The following is a 23,361-nucleotide window of genomic DNA, read 5'->3' on the forward strand; positions in this document are numbered from 1 at the left end:
AACACTGTAAATAACGACAAAAGAACTATACATGCGTCATGTTGTGTGAACTTTAATGCCTAACTGAGATACGGACAAAGTGACGAAATAACTTTAAAGACAATTTATCGATTCTGATAATAGAAAAAAGACATTATTCTCCGTGATACAAGATCATATGTGTAAACTAAAGAATTGAACACTATAATATTTGTTATACTATAAAAGGACTGGAAAACAATGAACTTAGTCGTCTTCTGATGTTTTCTTGTATCTTAGCTATTGTTTGAGTGCAGAGGGTACGATTGTATTGCGTTAGCTTGTGCCTTGCTCTCGTTTAATTACTAGAACATAATTCAGGTGTAAAAGAGTTACGAAAATATAATAAGCTAATCTGGAGTGCAGAGTAATCATTTAAGGAACCCACGCCACATTTGTTATAACGCAAGAGTTTGTGTAGCATTTTTTGCTGCTAGCTGCGATCATCTTTGACTGAGAAAGTTGGCCGCCATTACGTGGCGCATTTAAACTTTTTATTTCCACAGGAAATACGACGAAGCCGGAGCAGAAGAACTTATTTAAAAATGCTGTCAAAATTAATTAGCATCAAATCACAAGATTGATTTTATCATAAAGTGATTATTTTCAGTGATACAATTTATTAAAGGTCAGGTGCCTCTTTGCATAAATTTTATTACGCTAACGCATCTAATATTATTTGTAGGGAGCCTTGCGCTCGTTTTAAATCAGAATTTAAAGTTTAATTTGGCAACCTGCAAATATAATATTACTTATTTTTAATTGTTTCTTACGAGGTTTTATGAAAGATAGCTTTACGAAATTTAACTTCACGAACTTAATAGAATCCTCATATAACGTACAGCAGAAAGGGACATTACAGCAGACAGTAAAACAATGGTAGCAATACCTCTCGTCTTCTGGTATTACTATATTCTGTTGCAGGTGCAACCTCCTTTCATCAAATTAATGTCCTCCAAAGCTGTCATGTTAACATGAAAGAGAAAATAGATGTATTAGACAAAAATTAATGATGAAATTTTGTTTCGTCGCTTCACGTTGGACGCCAGATTAGGCGTTACCTTCCAAAAAACTTTCATTTAATCGTACTTAATTGACATTCACAAAAGATAGCCTCATTGAAGATGGGGGCCAGAAATGTAAGTTAGTATACCTTACGGAGGAGTACGAAAGAGGTAGATAACATTCCGTTAAGACGTTTTACCTTAATGGCTCCCTTTTCCTATGCTTTTGTATCAGACCAGTGAGCAATGTTCTAAACGCACTTGTTAGATGGTGGGTGGCTGATCAGCCTAATATAGTTCTTGCGAAAAATTAGACCGGTAAAAAATATGTTTGCAACACATTAATTTCATTTAAAGAAGCATGTAACGAGAGAGCGGGATTAGTGTTCAGTCGTTCGGTCTCCAACAATTCGGCACCAGTCTCTCTTATTTGAAGCCTGAATTAAAATTCTAGTTCAATGAATATTATATGCATAAGAAGACATCAGATAGCGATGGAATTAAATGATCGGCACCGTAATATATCATTCTTACTGTTGCAGATTTCACAGAAATTGAACACTAGTATGGTTACGTAAAAATGTTTACACAAACATGCTCCTACATTAAGATGTAAGTTTCATGGACGTAACCCTAAGAAAACCATTCTTCTAAAACGTGGTAATTTTCACTTACTTTAAAAGTAGTTCTTTAAATTTTTCCACGATTTTTATGCACCTTTCTGCTTCTGTTCCATGCTTAGGCACCTTTCCCCCCGTTTTCTGCGTTGGTAATAAATTAGACAGAATTTTTTTCTCTTCTAGAACAGGATTTTAAGATTTTGTTAAATCATCAATAAATATAAATTATGGAAAACATTAGTAATTATTCATACCTCAACAGCAATGCCTAACCTCAGCAGCAACAGTCAAATTCAGTAACAATTGTAAAGCAGTAGCTGTCAATTCAAATAAAATTTAAACAGTGATACTGCAACAGTTGAACCTAAATTCAGTTAGAGCTAGCATTAATTTTGCGTTTCCTGTCTATCGACTATGTACTGTTTTGTCGCCGGTGTTAGTGTTTTACCACATCGGATTCTTCACAACAAAATTTGTGAGAGAGGTTAAGAAGGAGACTTTGTGTGCTCTTTCAGAAGAATTCAACACTTATTGTATCAGAACTGATGGCATCATTCTGCGATGTGCCCTGCGTGAAGTAAGTATCGCAGTCGACAACAAGCCTCAAAGAAACTGAATAAACCAGTACATGTAGAACAACAAATATTTAAAGAACACGGAGCCTCATAAGACGAAACCTGAGCAAACTAATCTGATACACGCATTCACTTGAGGATCTGGAAAGCAGCGATCATTGAACGGTTTTAGTGCCGATCTTGCCGTGGCATGAATCCAGTCAGGAATTCCAATCCCCGAAGTAAACAATCCTACACTCACATCATTTCTTGAGAAGTAAGCACAAAGGTCATTAACGGATGAGAGCACTCTGAGTATAAGTTACATACAGCCAATGTATGTCAAGGGTTTAGAGAAAATAAAAGAGCGGTCGGGAGACATGAAGTGGGATTCGTTTTAGATGAAACTACTGATGAGCTGAAAAGATATATTTTAAATATGTTGGTTTTTCCACCATCTGGTGAATGTGCAAAACCTGTGCTTTTAAAAATGTATCAACTCGAGAAGACATATGCCTGCAAGTTACTGCAATCATTCAAAGATCGTGTATGAACCTATGGCCACGAGGCATACAATACGAAAGCGTCAGGTTTGTGGTGACTGACAAAGCACGCTCCATGCTTTCAGCTTTCCAACAGTTGAAGGGCATGTACTCCAACCTCAACCAAGGGACATGTTTTCGAAAAAGTGAGGGAGAATTACTGTGCGGTAATTGACTTCACCGCTGGTCTCAAGAAGATACTGGTAAACGCTCCCAGTCGTCAAGTTTTGTATCAAGAAATGACAGAGCTCCATCTTCCACAGTTTTCTGTCATCACAAGGTGATGTACTTGGATAAGATCAGCAATTTTGTCGTGAAAAAACATTGATGAAATCAAACACTTCATATGTGCCCTAGAATCGATGGACGTAGCAGCGATCAATCAAGCTCAACAAGTAGTCAACAACAAAGACCTGGAGTAGGAACTTTTGGCAGTGTATGGCGACAGCTATTTGCTTGGTATCATTCTGAGTTCGGAAGAAGAAGATATGGAGGAGGAACCGTGGAAGAAGTTGGTGAGTATTAGGGACATCCTTGATGGATTTGCTAAACAGAAGTTCAAATTAAATTTGAAGAACAATCAAGATGTGGAAACTTTTTAACTGTGACTGAATTTGCTTTATGGGTGCTGAAAAGATATGCTCCATTGGTTTCTGTAGATGTCGGGCGAAATTTCTTCGTGTGTAAGGACCTAGTGAGCTCAAAGCGCCAGCGACTTAGTGTCAAAAATATTGACATGATATGTGTAACCACGTAACTAATGAGGAGGTATTGAGTAGGATTGGGGAGAAGAGGAGTTTGTGGCACAACTTGACTAGAAGAAGGGATCGTTTGGTAGGACATGTTTTGAGGCATCGAGGGATCACAAATTTAGCATTGGAGGGCAGCGTGGAGGGTAAAAATCGTAGAGGGAGACCAAGAGATGAATACACTAAGCAGATTCAGAAGGATGTAGGTTGCAGTAGGTACTGGGAGATGAAGAAACTTGCACAGGATAGAGTAGCATGGAGAGCTGCATCAAACCAGTCTCAGGACTGAAGACCACAACAACAACAACAATGTGTAACCAAGTATAAAAGAATCCTGTAAATGGGACAAAGAAAGGCGAAGATGATTTAAACCCAAATAAAGTAATTTCAGCCCCACCTCTTTTGTATCTTTTTGTATTTATTTTCAGAACCTTCTTCTTTTTGGATCATAATTTGTACCTTAAAATTCTAGTAATTGTACTGTCAGGATACAAAGAAATATGCTTACGGCAGATAGTGACGTACAGTCAGTGCCTAAGGTATTCTTCATGAAGATGAACATAATTATACCGGTGGGTATAGTCCTCCATCATCTTCCAGCGCCGTTTGCTGAAGTCTAGGTTTGCGACTTTGGCAACTCAAAAGTCGGGACGCTGCCGCCTTTGGCAAGTCAAAAGTCAGGTCATGTCAAACAGAAGGTTGCACTTAATACATGAAATGTTCAGGTCTTACCAACGTTCCTCAGTTTTTATCCTCACGGCAAACTGAACCATAGATACCACGCTTGAAATTTTAAAATATCTAAAAGTTAAGTCCTTACCTAAGAGCCCTATACTGGCGAAAATCTAGGGGATTCGGGCTGGATCTTGTAGAAGTACTTGTTCTGTGATGTAGCGGCCTTGAAATTTTTTCTCGTGCAGAACATGCCGACAGAATTCAAAGCAGCTCAAGTAATTCATTTTTAACAAGAAGCTTACTTTCCACATATTTCAGCTTAAATTTGTTTCACGCATCAGTCCACAAGTTTCTCATGAGGGAAAATACCTGTTCTACAAGCGCGAATAGAAAACACAAATTTCTCTCTCTTTCATAAATTTGAGGCTGCAATTTTACCAAACAAATGAACTCATTTATTGGTCTGTTTGTAAATCTGTAGTTTTATAAGTTTCGATGAGACTTCTTAACGCTGCGAATTTTTTGTCTAATTCGTCATCGTTTACTTTTGTGCTATGGTCTTTTAAAATATCTATTACGCTACAAGAGGTCATCTCATCTTTCATGCTCAGGCGAGATACTGAAATTAAACCACTTATTTCGATAGTTCAGGCTTCTCTGAGAAACGTTAGCAGCATCTTTCCTAACATTGTCCTTGACCGATTTGCTCAATCTCTTCAGATTTTTATTCACATTAAAAGCAAGAAAACCAACTTTTAATCTAGATTCAAAGTTTTTCTTCAAACATTCTAAAATGACGTAAAGACCTGTAGCCTGCTCTTTCCGATTTTTAAGTCGTAAAATAGTTGATGTAACAAAACTCATGTAGTTATGTATGAACTACATGTATAAAAAGGGAAGTCACCATTCGTCTTCTTTGTCCACGCCTTTGCCGAAAGTCCATATTAAAAAGTTGGTCAGTAAGACAGAATAGCTTCCCACTGTCTTAGTCAGCACTCAAGAACCGGCAAAGAGGACAACCACCGTACATGAATATACCGTTAAACTTTTGGATGTTCTTTTTCAACTATGTCAAATATTTGTTTGAGTTCATGGGTTTCCTTATTAGAAGAGAACTCGTTGTAGGCTTTCAATACTAGACTCTCGACATTTTGGATGCGGTTTTGGCCATTTTATGAATAGCATGACAGTTAAAATTCTCTCTGATTATATTATTAATTAAAGATTTAAAATTCTGAAAAACTAAGTGATGTTTTACGAAGATCACTGCTGCATTGTCTACACAGAAGCTTGATATACTATTTACTTCCAAACTGTGTTTATCTAAAACGAACTTATTTTTCCCGAAAATAGCTCAGCTGTTTCATTACTATCGTTATAGGAGCTTAGTAATTTCTAATTCACTCCATGTACCTCAGTAAACTATGTTATCGACACAGGAGAGCCTTTAATATCACCTTTATTGGAGGCGTCTATCGAAACAGAAAAAGCGCCATCTTGTAATATATTTTCTACGAGTTCTACCGCATGCGTAGCCAACACATTTTGTACTACCATCTCACATTTTGTATGTCCACAATGAAGTTTCGAACTTAATTTTAAGTGTTTGATAATTGTGCTTCCTAGATTAATATTGTTATCTGTAGAAACATAATTAACGTTACGCATAACTCCACAATATAGACGTGACAGTTCAGCAGTGAAACTTAATTGTCAACACAAGACTGCTTTACACTACAAAAGCCTGCAATCGATTTACTTTTAGAAGTTGATGCAAGAGAAAGTTTGTTTCTCTCTTGAAAATGCTTTCTCACGGCCCCAATACACTCACTTTTTATTGAAAAGGAAGCAAAACACTGTACACTTTACCATCTCTTCATCATTACCTTTAGCCAACCAAATTTTGAAATGTTTATATTCTGACTGTTCATTACTAAATGAGCAAATTTTCACTTTTCAGACCTGATTCTGTCATAATTGTCGTCTCTATTCTCGTTGCCACTGCTATTTGTATTTCTACTTAATCTACTGAGCATTTTAAACATGACTCGCACTTTCGAAAGCGCTAATGTCACCGCAATATTAATAATGGCTTGCTCTTACGGTATACCGACAATACGAAACATGTCAATACTCCTTCACTGTATCGCTCCATAACTAAACATATTTTGAAAACGAGAGCGCAAAAACCCATTGTTTTGTTGGTCTCTCGTGTTTTACACGTATTGGCTTTGGTTAACAAGAGTAAGATGATAAAATTAAGAATATGAAATAAAAAATTATGCACCATGTTATAAAATAGTAAAACTGTATAAGTAAACCATAACAGTAGGAACTAGAGGTGTCCCATCATTCTCATGTAGAAACACGAGACAATCATAGAAAAATAGGGACGATTCCTACAAAATGGGGACGTGTGACAACGCTAGCAATCCCCACAAGGTGGGGGCATCGTCTGCGAAGCATCTCCCATGCTCTGAGTTCAATATGCAGGCTGTTTCATTCGCTTGACGTCCTCCAAAGACATCAGCTATAAGTCCACGTAAACGAAATCGCTGCCCCTGCACCTCCTTTATACTGAAAATCCAAAATGGCATTGGCTTGTGACTAATCTTGTTGCTTGAAAATGTATTGAAGTATTCATCACGAAACCAGCCGAAATTTTGACTTTACGACAGCCTTCCGTCACTTCCAGCATGTTTTACGTATTCTAACATATCTCTCGTTCTCTCCACACTAGCTGGTGTCAGAACGGTTTGTTACTGTACTGGAATTCGCCTGAGAGTATAACTCTGACCCATCTGCCACTGGTCCCAGCCAGTTTATGCTGTTCCCTGCACAGTGGAGAGTGTGAGCTAGTGGAAAGTGGTGCCCAGACATGCACGGTCTCCTAGGATTGCAGGTCTTGTCTGCTGTTGCCTGTGATCTGCTACTGGAACAGACGAATATTCAGTGCGGTCTAGCAGAAGAGTGTCGCAGCAGATAGCACACTGGACTCACATACTGGAGGACGACAGCTCGAATCCCTACCCGATCGTCCAGATTTAGGTCGTTTGTCATTTCTCTAAATTGCTTAAGACAAATGCTAGAACAGTTCCTGCACCCAACCTGGGCTTGTTTTCTGTCTCGCCTCCTCTTCGAGGGGCATTGAAACCTAAACTTTTCTGTTTAGTATCTTATGGACAACTGGAAATCTCCTTCTTACGCAGCAAGTGTCGGACACTGTATGAGGAAACATGTAGACTACTACAGGAGCGACTTAGGTTGATGCCTAAAGATAGGTAGCTGACACAAAGCCATCATGTCATAAAATTTTATATCACGCTGGAGAAAATAACGATGCTGAGGCTATAAAAAAAAAAGAACAAAGTATGAGGGTCACACCAAAAGAAATGCACACTATTTTTGTAAAAATACAGTGTCCATTTTGCATGTGTGAAAGTCTTACAGTGTGTAGATATATCTTTCCCGCTTGTTTTCAAACTTAGTTCAACCTGAAACTTCCTGGGAGATTAAAACTGTGCGCCGGACCGAGACTCGAACTCGGGACCTTTGCCTTTCGCGGGCAAGTGCTCTACCAACTGAGCTACCCAAGCACGACGCACGCCCCGACCACACAGCTTTTACTTCTGCCAGGAGACGAAGTACTGGCAGAAGTAAAAGCTGTGAGGACGGGGCATGAGTCGTGTTTGGGTAGCTCAGTTGGTAGAGCAAAAAAAAAAAAAAAAAAAAAATGGTTCAAATGGCTCTGAGCACTATGGGACTTAACATCTGTGGTCATCAGTCCCCTAGAACTTAGAACTACTTAAACCTAACTAACCTAAAGACAACACACACATCCATGCCCTAGGCAGGATTCGAACCTGCGACCGTAGCAGTCGCGCGGTTCCGGACTGAGCGCCTAGAACCGCTAGACCACCGCGGCCGGCGTTGGTAGAGCACTTGCCCGCGAAAGGCAAAGGTCCCGAGTTCGAGTCTCGGTCGAGCACACAGTTTAAATCTGCCAGGAAGTTTCATATCAGCGCACACTCCGCCGCAGAGTGAAAATCTCATTCTGGAAACATCCCCCCGGCTGTGGCTAAGCCATGTCTCCGCAATATCCTTTCTTTCAGGAGTGCTAGTTCTGCAAGGTTCGCAGAAGAGTTTCTGTAAAGTTTGGAAGGTAGGAGACGAGATACTGGCAGAAGTAAAGCTGTGAGTACCAGGCATGAGTCGTGCTTCGGTAGCTCAGATGGTAGAGCACTTGCCCGCAAAAGGCAAAGGTCCCGAGTTCGAGTCTCGGTCCGGCGCACAGTTTTAATCTACTAGGAAGTTTCATATCAGCCCACACTCCGCTACAGAGTGAAAATCTCATTCTTAGTTCAACCTGTTCCCATGAGTGGCGCCATCACAGCATGTCTTCAAGATGGCTGCTACACTTGACGTTCGTCAGAAGCAACGTGCTGTCATAGAATTCCTGTGCTATGAATACGAGACACTGGGAAACATCCACAAGAGGTTGAAACAGGTGTATGGAGATGCTGCTGTCGATAGCTGTACAGTTAGTCGGTGGGCAAGCAGGTTACGTGATGAAAGTGGGCACGGCAATATTGAGGATTGTCCTTGCAGTGGCAGGTCTCGTAATGCACACACTCCAGAGAGTTAAAGAATTGGTGACTGCTGACAGACACATCACAGTGAACGAATTGTCACACTACGTTGGGATAGGGGAAGGAAGCGTTTGCAGAATACTGAGAGTGTTGGCGTTAAAAAAGGTTTGGGCCAGGTGGGTTTCCAGGATGTTGACAGTGACTCACAAAGAAACAAGAAAAACGGTATGCAGCGATCGTTTGGAACAAGAGGAGAATGGTTGAGATGAATTTCTTGGAATAATTGTGACAGGTGATGAAACATGGCTCCATCATTTTTCACCAGAGACGAAGAGGCAATCAATGGAGTGGCATCATGAAAATTCATCCATGAAAAAAAAAATTCAAAACCACACCTTCTGCTGGAGAAGTTATGGCTACGGTGTTTTTCGATTCCGAAGGACTCTTGCTTGTGGACATCATGCCAAGTGGAACCACCATAAATTCTGATGCATATGTGATGACACTGAAGAAACTTCAAACTCGACTGAGTCGTGTTCGACCACATCGACAAAAACAGGATGTTTTGCTGTTGCACGATAATGCACTGCCACACGTCAGTCAAAAAACCATGGAAGCGATCAGAAAACTCGGATGGACAACACCGAAACACCCGCCTTACAGTCCTGACCTGGCTCCATGTGACTATCATCTCTTTGGGAAACTGAAAGACACTCTTTTTGGAACAAGGTTTGAAGATGATGAGTCCCTCGTAGACGCTGCAAAGCAGTGGCTCCAACAGGTTGGTCCAGAATTTTACCGTGCGGGTATACAGGCGCTGGTTCCAAGATGGCGTAAGGCAGTTGAGAGGGATGGAGATTATGTGGAGAAATGAAAATATTGTTCCTAAAGGATGTGTCTACACACAGACATGTAGAATAAAAGATGGATTAAAAAAACAGTGTGCATTTCTTTTAAAGTGACCCTCGTAGAACGTTCTGATTAATTTAACTGACGGAAGGGATCCTGGAAATATTGATAATTCTGAAAGGTCAAGGTTCTAACTAATATGCAAACTGTGTCGTAAGAGTCTACTTGTTACATTGCAAGAACCGATTTTCAATGATGAATGCAAATATGAGGGGTGTTCAATAAGTAATACAAAACACCTTTTTCTCGGCCAGTTTCTGTTGAAAAAATGCGGGATTTCTTGTGGGACATGGTGGAGAACTCCCGCGTAGCCCCAGCAGTTTTATGAAGTTCCGATAGGTGGCGGCGCTATACGTAGTCTTCAAAGTGGCGTCTGTGACGGAGGTATCTCTGAGTTCCTTTTTGTGGAAGACCACATACTCACAGTAGCTTCCAGAATATCTACAGAGACATGGAAGTGAACAAAAGTACGATGACTTGCTGGGCGAGGCGTTCGTCATCATCGCAACAAGGTAGCGCAAACCTGTCCGACCTCCCATGTGCCGGTCGGTCGACCACAGCTGACTCATGAAATGTTGGAACGTGCGGACACTGTGATCGTCGGATTACAATGAAACACCTCGCTGCACAACTGGACATCTGGTGGTAGTGCTTACCCACTCGTACACCATTTTGGGTACACAAAGATTCAAACGTCCCCTTAGAACAATTATACATGACTGTGTTTAAACTGACACACAATATTTTTAGCGCAACGCAGTCTGACTTTCAAAGATCCCTACAAAAGAATGGCCCTGACTAACATTAACCTATACCTTTCACAAATCACTTACCTCACAAAAATCTTCGTTACTCAAGCTACTGCAATACAGCGAGTGCCACTACTGCCAGCTAAATAAAAGATTCAAACTACTGAAGGCACTAACTACTGATAGGCATAGTTAGCAAATGAAAGATTTTGATACAGAACAAACAATATATTTACCTTAATAGTCATAATATATATATAGCAGTTCATGCCATCCAGTCTTACAAATTTCAAAACTCCGCCATTTCTCTCCCCACATCCACCACTGCTGGCGGCTCACCTCCAACTGCGCAACGCTATGTGCTGTTAACAGCCAACAGCCCAACACTACAATAGCGAATATTACAACAATGCCACACAGCCACAGACTGCACACAGCACAGCCAGTGATTTTCATACAGAGCGCTACGTGGCGTTACCAATATAAAAACCTAGACAGCCTACTTACATAGCCCCCATGCTCCCCACAAAAAATTTTACAAATTGTTTTGGGCAGTGGGCAATACAGATTTGAAGAAATTTTTCATAATTACAATAACAAAGAAATCAAATGCACACACTTATTGATACAATGTTGGTCAAAGGTAAAATTTTCACACAGTCCATAAAGACAGTCCTGATCGTTCATCACAGTAAAATAGCAGTGTTTTTCTCAATGTCTGAGCAGTAAAAGAAAATGCACACGGAAGTAGTGAATTTCCATGCAGTCTTGAAGAAGTAGTGTTGTCCTTCCAACGGAAAGACAGTGCTGACTCTTGACATGCAGACAGGTAATGGGCCACAACAGAGCAAACCCACAGCAGAGTCAGTCGAAGTTTTGAAGAATACTGGTAGGGAGGTCGTCACAGAGCAGACCCACTGTAGTCCTGGTAGAGATTATGGTATTGGTGGGCCACCAGAGGTGCAGACCCACTGCAGTCCTTGTAGAAATAATGGTATTGGTGGGTCATCAAAGGTGCAGGCCGTCATCAAAGGTGCAGACTCACTGTAGACGTTGTAGAGACGGCCAACAGCCATCTGTTGCGACTGTGCAGGTGCACAATCACCATCGAAGAGTCTTGCGGAGAATATAGCAAGTCCATAAACCACCACTTGTGCACTCACAAAGTTTTTGAATTGTCCTTAGAACCAGCAATGCTGTTAACCAGTCCCTTGCTGACTTATTAACACACGTGCAAGCACAAACAGTCCCAACATCTCACATATTGTCCATATACTATGACCAACAGAAACGTGTGCAGTGAAATGTAACTTACAAGTTACTTAATTTGATGAACTGGTGTCAATTACAATTTTATAACATAAGAATACAATAAGAATGGTACAAAATACATCATTAAAGAACATAACAATACAGATAACATTTGTAGTAATACGGGCTTTACAAAAGAATCGAAATAACATATACATCAGTGTTACAAGAATTATGACATAAGTAAATACATAAAAGATCAGAATAACTTTTGGAACATCAACTTCACACATGAGCATTAAAACAAAACAGAATAATTAATGTCTAAACATCTTTATGAAGTAAATAACATATTATTAATGCAAATTATATTTGAGGATAACAGTATTCCTCATCATAGTGAATGTAGCTTAGTATTAGAAGAGAAAAAATTCTATGAAACAGTACACAGAGACAGAAAGAAAACAAATACACAAGGGTACACAAACACATAGTGGGATAACACAAAAGGAAAGGACAGGGTTTGTTCTCAGTGTAACATTTGGTACTGCAGTCCAACCCAAACTTCATTCCATAGATCTTTCGTCTTATTTCAACATTTGTTTCCACCAAAAAAAAAATCCTATCCAAGCATGCTTTCTGTATTTATATGTTGACACATTTCTTACCTCATTATTTACTTTCCATTATCTTACCTCATCATTTATTTCCAAGAAAATCCTACCTATACCTGCTTTCTGTACTTTTTCGTATAAATTCTCAATGCATTTCTTCCAATTCATCGCAACTCATTCTCTTATATATTCTACCCCCTCTTAAGCTAACTTAAATCTACTGAGCTCAGATGCTAAACTGAGGGACGAGGCAATGCAGCAGCACAAAACAATTAATACAAACAGCAATGGAAATTGTCAAAGCAAGCTACAGTAAATCTAAATTACCAAGCAAATGCAACATTACAACTAATATGAGCTGGCAAACGGCAGCAGCAAATGCAATAACTTATATCTAAACATGACAAAGCTCAAGCAGAAAGAATATTACAGTAAAAATGGCCATTTTTAATACCTATGTCACATCTTAACACTAGGGTGATGCATCACAAAAACTTACTCTGCAAGAAAGTTACCAAGTCATTAAAAAAATTATTTATGCAATTCCTGTGAAGGGAAATGTCTATTTGTGCTCTCTTTTCTAAGAAAGTATATCATAAACGTATTCTTTACTGGGCCTGTAGACAGAAAATAGTGATATTAGTACATCTATTAAATTTTATAATAACCAATGCTGCAGTGCAGCTAGAAACTAGATATTAAAGAAAATGAGCAAATATGTACAAAGGAGGCATGAAACATCATTCTTTAGCCATATGCCATTTCATAAGGTAGTAAAAAAAAATCTCTGAACTAGAAAGACAATAGTCATAATCAGGTGTATAGACATAAAAATATTTCTCGTCATTTCATTAGGCATTTCAGTAAATATCATAAATTAAGAGCTCCACAGTGTTACATATGTTTTAAAGTTTGAGCGTGTCGTATTTGCGATGCTTTCTACAAAGGAATGTCAATAGTGAGGATAATGGCCTCCTTTTTTTTTTTTACTCCACCTGTGCTTCTGAAAGGCACACACTAATGACTTTTTTCCAGGCGACTGTTGCACAGCTGGGTGCCCACGACGCATTACGTGAAGGTGGTCACTTAACTTTCTTACTGAAATATTTACGACACCAGTTTGCATTACAGTGACAGTCTCATATAAAAAATTTCACAGGTCGAGAATTTGCGTTGCAAATGTGTAGAAACAAAGTCCTGTAAATATAACAGTGTTCAAAAAGTTTTCGTCGGCATTGTGATACATTTGCGCATTTACACACATTTCATAACTCTTAAAGTACGATTCTTGGTTTCCAACGTCCTTTTCCTCAAATCAGAGTCCCGAACCACTACTCATTATTCATACACATATTCATCGACACTTCTTCAATATTTCATTATAATAAATACGTAGCATAATCAAATTCCTCATATAACATCAGCTTATTGATCATAAACATACCTCAACAGCATAATAGACATTGTCATCATAATAGTAACATCATAACACCTCAGTCAAATCTCAAAAACGTCGTAGCTTTCTGCAATAAGGTCAAAACCTAAATAAAGAACCTCTGCTCATTTCAACAGTGTCATCTACCTCCAACATACTTTAAAAATCATGATCCCATACCAAATACATCATTCAAAGGTCTCATAGTATCACAGTGGTTCCGAAAATATATGAACATTTCACAAAGTACAGACAAAATACAATTTCATAAGTGTGAAGTTATCCAACTGTGTAATTACGTAAACATCTGTCACTGATGTAGTAAAATAAATATTTGTCTCTCTCAGTTAAATGATCAGATAGCTGTGTAATTCTGTGTTAGAGAAATATGGTACCGATGTGTAAAGTTGTATAAGCAAATACCATATTAGCTAGGGCTCCCTGTGCTTGCCAAACACATGGTACACAAAGTAGGCGTGTACCCCCCTGAGGATTAATGTAATTACACCCTCAGGTGTTACAGATTACAGCAATGGAATGAAATGTATCATGGAAAACCTTTGTATCATTGTACTTCAAATATCTTTAAAAATAAATGATTTAAGTACAAAATTAATCACTCAAATACGTGTACTGTAGTGCTAAACTGTGCGTCTTGTTGTAAGATAATCTCTGTGGAAGTGTCGTAGTTATCGTCCTCCGAAAGCTAAGTTCTGCGGAAGCCAATGTACTTACCTCATGATAAACAAAAGTGAAATGCTTTGCGTATAGATATCTTAGTTATTACGCTTATTGCCATGATGATGAAAGTACTGTGCTGTAACGTATTGTTGTGCTACGGAAAAGGCAGTCTCATTGTAGCTATACCACAAAAGTTACTTCTAAAACATGTTTTACTTTCCAGAATAATACAGAAAAACTGTGCGGATATAAAACAGAAACACTGCAAAAGCAACATTGTAAATGGTCACTCATTAGCAGCGTCGTGATAAAATCGTGTAGCTGTCACATAAACTAACCACTGTGTCATCTAGTATCTCACAGAAAGTACTTTAAATCCAGAATGTATTTTCAAGTAAACCAAAATGTTGCATTAAAATCTCATTAGCAGTACTGGTAAATGTTCTAAGTATGTGAGCCTTATAGACGTTACGTAATCGTGCAACTAACAAGCAAGAATGTACACACACAATAACACTGTGACGTCTGTTCACTATAACAATGCATTCGTAATTTCTGTTTAAATAAGTTCTCTTGGTTCTTGACTGGATGTTTAACTTCAAACATTGTTGCATGTTAACAGTTTCTAAGTCTGACAAAGCATACTAGTAACGTGAAGTGATACATTGTATGGCAAAGACAAAGTTAAAAAGCAGATTATCTCTTAATAAACGGTTTTACATGTGAAATGTGGTGTAAACCTTTACTCTTCCTAGTACGCAGAGTTTCAACTTCAACGCAATTATCATGCGGTATATGTCGGTAAGGAATGCTAAAATTTTTCTCAAGGTTAGCGTCTATGTTATTTTTCTCTGAGCCAGCCGGCGAACGTGGCTGCCTGCGGTGCGAGTCGTTGTCTGCTATCACTTTGTTGGCGTGCGTCGTTATTGGGATTAGGAGACCTAACTTCTACAAATTCACCTTGACGAGAAGGCCCTGCCCTGTTTGAAGCTCGCCAGTTCTGATGCAATTCAAGTCTGTCGTTACTATTATATCGTCTGTCGTCATGTCGGTAGATTCCATAGTTTCTTTCTTGCCGGTCACGTGGTGGGAAATTTCTTCCTGAATTGTAACTGCGCACAGAACTGTTGTGTCTGAAGTTATTCTGTCTCCCTTGATAATAATTGTTTTTGTTCCCATATTGTCTGTTTCTATGGTAATCTCTGTCATATTCATTACTACGGAAATGCGATCTTTCTCTGTAACTATTATTACTCTGCCAGTGGTTGTCATATGGGTGGTGTCTGTTTTGGTCACGATTTGCGCTGTAAGAATTGACTTGTCGTGTCCAGTTATTGTTTCTGTCGTCACGGAATTATGACGGATGTGACCTGTAGTGATTGTTTTCCTGTTTTCGCATCCCGCGACTGTCTGTGTCAATTTCTAATTCTTGTAAGAGTCCCTGAAAAGCTTCAATATCGTCTTTGTAACGCCCTGCCAAAATAATATGTCGTAAATGTTCAGGTAGTTTGATTAAGCAAATGCGGGTGAGTTCTGAGAAGCTGTATGGGTTTGACAGGTACTGATTCTTGTGCAACATGTCATCAAAATATTTCACAAGACTGGAAAATTCAGATTGTTCGAAATGTTTCATCATTATGATGCTATCTTTTACTCGGTCTTGTGTAGCTTGAGACCAATATACTGAGAGGATGGCATGATAAAATTCTCCTTCACTGTGAAAATCGTGAATGACCGATCGCATTCTTTCAGCTGGTTCATTCTCTAAGTAGCCACACATAAATTCTAATCTGTGCTCTACTGACCAGTTGGGAGGAAAACAATGAGAGAATTGATGGAGCCACGCTTGTGGATGAATGTCGTTGCCAGAATTCTTAAATGTTTTGAATTTACATGTAGTAATGAACAGCTTATAGTCAAAATCATCGTGTCGGCGAGTCCCATATCGGTCATTGTTACGTCGTGTCGGCGGTTCCATCTCAAAATTCGGTGCACCTTGCCAATTTCTTTCATAATTTCCGAAATGCCCTGTGTTATTATTTTGTGGCTTTTCCGTATTTCTAAGTTCCTCTTCCCGTGTTGGAGCGTGAGTGTCCTCTGAAATACGTAATTTTTGTATTACTTGTGCCAACTGATCTTGTACTTCCCGGATTTCTCTTTTGTATTGCGTATTAATTTGATTCTGATTTTGTTTGAATTTCTTAATTTGTTCATACTCTTCTGTGTCAGTGATGGCTACAGGTCTTGTGTCATTCAGATCATCATCTACCTTCGCAGATAAGTTAGTGAACTGATCCGAAAGTTTGGCTACTTTCTCCGCTAGTGTACTTATGTCCACAGTGTGGTTTTCTGAACCAAGTTTCAGAGTATCTACTGTGTCCTTTAAGTTTTCCTGAGTTTTTGCAAGTTGCATAACTGAATTGGTAGATGCAACTGAGTCAATTTTAGCTTGCAAGGTCTCATGATTTTCATGAACAATAGTTTGCAGTTCTTTTATGGCTGCTTCGTGATTCTGTAATGCATTTTCATGCCGCGAAAAAATAGGTTGAAAATGCTCACAAATTTGTGTTTTTACGTCATTACAGACTTTTTGACATTTCGATTCAATGTTATTATTTCACAAGACTGGAAAATTCAGATTGTTCAAAATGTTTCATCATTATGATGCTATCTTTTACTCGGTCTTGTTCAAGCGTGGTGTCTAACTTCCGAAGATTTTGTTCCATTGTGTCTAACTTTTGAAGCTTTTGCTGTGTTTGTCACTGATTTTGTTCCATTGTGACTAACTTTTGAAGATTTTGTTCCATTGTGTCTAACCGTTGCTGTGTTTGCCTCTGTTGTTGTTCCATTGTGTCTACCTTTTGAAGATTTTGTTCCATTGTGTCTAACTTTTGAAGCTTTTGTCCCATTTGTTGCATTAATTCTAATAACAATGCACTGGTGTCTGAAACATGTTCCTCAGTGCTATTTGACAATGCATTTGAACCGACAATATTCGCATTTTGAAAAGCAGGAAATGTGTCTTGACTTATTTGAGAAAACGGCGAGGATGCAAAACCTGAATCTATAGTATTTGCAGGATTGTGTCCTGACATTTCGGATTCCTGAGGCAAGCTGTTGCTGACCGATCGATCGATAATGCTTCCCTGTTCACTAATTGTTTCACTGCCTACACCATTATTTGCAGCCCGCTCCATTTCCCTATGCACAATTACCAAATTACTAATTTTGAACATTAGTTAATTCATTACACGGTGGCGCTAACACACTGCTTTCGTCTTCACTATCATTTCTCAGTTTACTTTGGAGCCTAGTATTACGTTTTTCACACGCCCTTATTGTCACAATATTTCACACGACAACACAGAAAAGAAAATTTGAAGAGCAAAATAAGAAAACACATTAACATAGCATTGAAAATAATATCTCGTTAATTGCAAGCGCAGCTGCAAAATACTTGGTGCAAATCTACATGTGTGCCACAACTGTTTTACTGTACAAGAATGAAAAACTACAACTACAAAGGAAATTCTCTCTGCAATTCTGCGCTAGCAATAAACAAAGGCTACACTAATTGCACAAACTACAGGAAAAAAATCTGAAGATTCCAGTGAGGTATCCTGGCAGGGTCGCCATATGAAATGTCCCCTTAGAACAATTATACATGACTGTGTTTAAACTGACACACAATATTTTTAGCGCAACGCAGTCTGACTTTCAAAAATCCCTACAAAAGAATGGCCCTGACTAACATTAACCTATACCTTTCACAAATCACTTACCTCACAAAAATCTTCGTTACTCAAGCTACTGCAATACAGCGAGTGCCACTACTGCCAGCTAAATAAAAGATTCAAACTACTGAAGGCACTAACTACTGATAGGCATAGTTAGCAAATGAAAGATTTTGATAGAGAACAAACAATATATTTACCTTAATAGTCATAATATATATAGCAGTTCATGCCATCCAGTCTTACAAATTTCAAAACTCCGCCATTTCTCTCCCCACATCCACCACTGCTGGCGGCTCACCTCCAACTGCGCAACGCTATGCGCTGTTAACAGCCAACAGCCCAACACTACAATAGCGAATATTACAACAATGCCACACAGCCACAGACTGCACACAGCACAGCCAGTGATTTTCATACAGAGCGCTACGTGGCGTTACCAATATAAAAACCTAGACAGCCTACTTACAAGGTGTGTGTCCCCTGGGTTCTTCGCCGCCTAACAGAAGGCTATAAGGAGCAACGAAAGATCAGCTGTGCGGAGTTGATTGCGCGTTGCGAGGCTAGTCGAATGTCACAGACGATGAAACATGGTTTCATGACTTCGAACCGGAAGCAAAACATCAATCCACGGTGGGCGCTATACCACCTCTCCCTCGGAGAAGAAGTTGAAAGCCACATGCTCAGCCAGTAAACTCATGGCGATGATCTTCTGGGATTCTGTAGGCGCTATTCTGTTTAACGTCCTCCTCATGGCGCAACGAGCAGTTCTGAACTGTGCTGTGCCACCCTCAGGAAATTGAAGAAACGACTTGAACGTGTTCATCGCCACAAAAATGCAAAAGAACTTCTCCTCCTTGACAACGCCAGGCCTCACAATTGTCTGTGCACCAGAGAGAAGCTCACAAAACTTCATTGGACACTTCTTCCTCTTCCACCCTACAGCCCGTATCTCGCATCTTCCGACTTCCTTCTGTTGAGGCTAATGAAGGATTCACCCCTGCCGGCCGGGGTGGCCGAGCGGTTCTAGGCGCTACAGTCTGGAACCGCGCGACCGCTACGGTCGCAGGTTCGAATCTTGCTTCGGGCATGGATGTGTGTGATGTCCTTAGGTTGGTTAGGTTTAAGTAGTTCTAAGTTCTAGGGGACTGATGACCTCAGAAGTTGAGTCCCATAGTGCTCAGAGCCGTTTGAACCATTTTTTTGATTCACCCCTCAGGAAGCGTTATGTGGCTGATGGGGAGGTTATTTATGCAGTAAGACGTTGGTTCCGACGTCGACCAGTAGAGCGGTTGCTAAAAAAAAAAAATGTTCAAATGTGTGTGAAATCTTATGGGACAAAACTGCTAAGGTCATCAGTCCCTAAGCTTACACACTACTTAATCTAAATTATCCTAAGGACAAACACACACACCCATGCCCTAGCGAGGACTCGAACCTCCGCCGGGACCAGCCGCACAGTACATCACTGCAGCCCCTTAGACCGCTCGGCTAATCCCGCGCGGCTGAGCGGTTGCATGCGTGGGTACAGGCCCTCCCAGTAACGTGGAGTAAAGCCGATGCGTTGAGCAGAGATTATGCACAAAAATAAGGTTTTGTAGACAAAAGAGTGGGGAAGAATATGGTGCACTGAAATCTGAATAAAACAAACCTGCTTTCGGAAAAAAATATGTGTTGCATTATTTATTGAACATCCGTCGTGTATCAAGTACTAGCGCTATATCGAAAAGATAAGCTTAAGTTAATTACAACTCACGCTGGTCTTGCCGAGCTCCATCTGCGAAAGGAACCGAAAGAACTTTTAATGTATGCTGCAACGAAAACTACAATTTGCTTAGCAATTTTACGGCGATTTGCACTCTATGCAGCAGATGTAGATAAATTTCCGCACGTGAAGCAAAAAATTTAGCACCTACACAGTAAGAAGACGTGAGCAAACTACGCTACTGGATTTCCATTTTAGTGTGTTAATGTAAGTGTATTGTGCTACACCTCTACAACTCTTCTGATACAACTTTTAAAACATTAATCTCACCAGTAACTCCGTCTAATTAAAATTGTGGATGCTGTAATCTTTTTTCTCCAATAATTTTTTTAATTAGTGTGTCAGCAGCACTATAACCCTGTAAAGAACATATTTAACATCCAGATTTAAACAACATTAGCTTATCCAGAGTATTCAGGCAACAATTATTGGACATTAATATCAAATGTGTCTATCCTTCACCTGTTCTCTGCTGAGGTCACTTTAAATGTGGTGCCCGAATGTCTGTGGAGGAATGGCAGTCCGTTCCTTCTCAACAGCCGAAACCAGAGAAGGTAGTAACGTTGGACACTGGGGTATGGAGCGAAGTTAGCGTTCTCATTCCACAGGTGTTCCATTGGGTTCAGGTCGGAACTATGAGCAGGCCAGGCCATATCACGAATGTTATTACCCACAAACCATTGGCTCATAGATTGATACTTCATGACAGGATGAACTATCGCGCTGACACAATGTCCGCCCCGTTAGCTGAGTGGTCAGCGTGACGGATTGCCGTCCTACGGACCCGAGTTCGATTACCGGCTGGGTCAGGGATTTTCTCCGTTCAGGGATTGGGTGTTGTGCTGTCTTCATCATCATTTCACCCACATCCGGCGCGCAGGTCGCCCAATGTAGCGTCGAATGTAATAAGACCTGCACCAAGGCGGCCAGACCTGCCCCATAAGGGGCCTCCCGGCCAATGACGCCAAACGCTCATTTCCATTTCCAATGAATCACCGTCTCCGAACTGTTCCTCAGCTGTATGCAGTACACTAGCTGAAAAATGTGTGCATATCCTTCAGCATTTAGTGTTCTGTTAAAGCAATAATAGGATCACACTTTAATTACGAAAAACTTTCTAGCACTATAACATCACTTCCCTCCTATTTTACTGTTGTTATCACGCATTATGTCATCTGAGGTTCTCCAGGTATTCGCCTAACCCAAAACCTTCCCTCTCATTGCCACATCGTATAGCATGATCCCTGTCCGTCAGTACGTGAGGCCTGCCTGGTATAGATTTATCTGTGATTGTTATTCTCCTTTGGACTTCACAGTCACATCACCAACAGTCACCTTGGGAACCTTCAGGAAGGCTGAATTCTCCAGGAAGGATTTATTACTCAGGTGAAATCCACACTAACTAGCCTACCTTCGACACTGCTAAGTTCTGCTCGCCGGCCCAATCTTCTTCTCGACTTATAACTCGATACTCCCCGCCTCCGTGTACACTGATGGGGCCGCCTCTCTTGAGATCTAGTGATCTATTACTGCACATTACATAATGCGTTCGAATACCTTTGATTATATAGTCTGTTACACGGGAACTATGAACGAACATACAGAAATGATTGTTCTACTGTGTATTGCGTAACATGTGGCTTTTTAAAGTTTCATTCATGGTTCACGCTCCTTACTATAAATTAAGTCGAAGTATGCGATATAATAACGTATTTTGCAGAAAGTGTTGAGTTTTCATAATGGCTACATAACGTGTTGAGGAAAAGAAGGAAATTAATTTGTTATTCATTCTTCAGCGAAAACACCCTTGCTCTCTACTCCATTCATCCCAAATACGTTTGTCCCAAGAAACACCTGACCTCTAAACAGGTTGGCAGTGCTACAGTTGTTGTTGTTGTGGTCTTCAGTCCTGAGACTGGTTTGATGCAGCTCTCCATGCTACTCTATCCTGTGCAAGGTTCTTCATCTCCCAGTACCTACTGCAGCCCACATCCTTCTGAATCTGCCAAGGGTATTCATCTCTTGGTCTCCCTCTACGATTTTTACCCTCCACGCTGCCCTCCAATACTACATTGGTGATCCCTTGATGCCTCAGAACATGGATGGATGTGTGTGATGTCCTTAGGTTAGTTAGGTTTAAGTAGTTCTAAGTTCTAGGGGACTGAAGACCTCAGATGTTACGTCCCATAGTGCTTAGAGCCATTTGAACCATTTTTCGATTATTTTAGCTGTGAGCTCGGCCTGCGTTTTCCAGCTAATTTGGTTATTTTAATTACATAGCTGTTCGCCAACCTGTATACTGGGGGATCGAGCTAAGCTTTAATTTACTCAGTTATGTAGAGTTTATGGCCAGCATACGAAATTTTGTGTGTTATTAATAGCAATACCTTCATTTCTTAAACTTAAAATCGTTTTGCTTTTGTTGATGTTCATCTTATATCCTCCTTTCAAGACAATGTCCATTCCGTTCAACTGCTCTTCCAGTCCTTTGCTGTCTCTGACAGAATTATCGAGCAATAACCCTCCCAGTTGTCACAACGTATGGAGGTTTGTTTTACAACTCGTCATTACACTTTCAAGTGGACTTTATATCACATTAGAGTTAATGAATAACGGTAAAGGAACAAAATTTAACTTCGCTTCATTTTCGCAGTAAATAACAATTATTTATGTTTACATGGGTCTGAATACGTAAATGGCTTTGACAGTTTTCTACTTGAAGATAGTGATTAAAAACAACTGCTAAAAGACTGTGTTTAGACTTCGGACTAGACGATACCTAGATTCCCTTGATAAAAATTGTCTCAACAGTGGAGTTATTGAGCTAGACTATCTCGACATATCAGCTTACAAGACACAGACATTACACTGTTGGGTCACCTTATTATGAGCACATCATAGTTCTGCATCTGCAACGTGTAGCCCCTGGCATATGGCAATCTATGACCATCACTTAGTTCAGCTAATATGATAGGACTTACATTTTTAATGCATGTTTTTCGTCTATTGCCGCTATGAATAAAGAAAGTGAATTATCCTAATTCCAAAGCTTGGATGATAATGTGCTTTCATACAACGATCAGGATTTCTGAAACGGCGGAGTCTGCGAACGGTTAGTGAGCTTGAATGGCTTTAGTATAACATAAGGAAGCTAAATGACATAGCGTGAAATTCTGTCAACTGTTGTCGAGCTTCTTTGGCAGCCGATGTCCATGTTATAATGAAACAGCTCATCATCCAAACAAACCAGTGAAATGACATATGTCTACTTCAACGTTTTAATTAACCCTGCCACACATGGGGCTCCAAACTAGACTGCTGGTTCTGTATTAGTGTTGGCTGTGGTGTATTGGCCAGAAAGACTTGAACTTGCTCAACAGTATCGAAACTGTGCTGTTGTAGACTTGTTCGACGAGTTACTTTTTTTGTGTCTTGCACGATGGACGTGCCTTAAGAATCTGCAAGCATTTCT

At 39.9% G+C, this 23,361-nt stretch overlaps 1 protein-coding gene and 1 non-coding gene across 2 annotated transcripts in view; both read right to left on the minus strand.

The window, feature by feature from the left end:
• The window catches only part of LOC124736369 (beta-1,4-glucuronyltransferase 1-like), a 184,615-nt gene that overhangs the window by 17,330 nt on the left and 143,924 nt on the right, over positions 1 to 23,361 (minus strand). The window lies entirely within an intron of this gene.
• Trnas-cga lies at positions 7,684 to 7,758 on the minus strand. The gene has a single exon. It is a non-coding gene; the product is annotated as a tRNA-Ser (tRNA).

The sequence above is a fragment of the Schistocerca piceifrons genome, chromosome 1, assembly GCF_021461385.2.
Source record: "Schistocerca piceifrons isolate TAMUIC-IGC-003096 chromosome 1, iqSchPice1.1, whole genome shotgun sequence".
NCBI lineage: Eukaryota > Metazoa > Arthropoda > Insecta > Orthoptera > Acrididae > Schistocerca > Schistocerca piceifrons.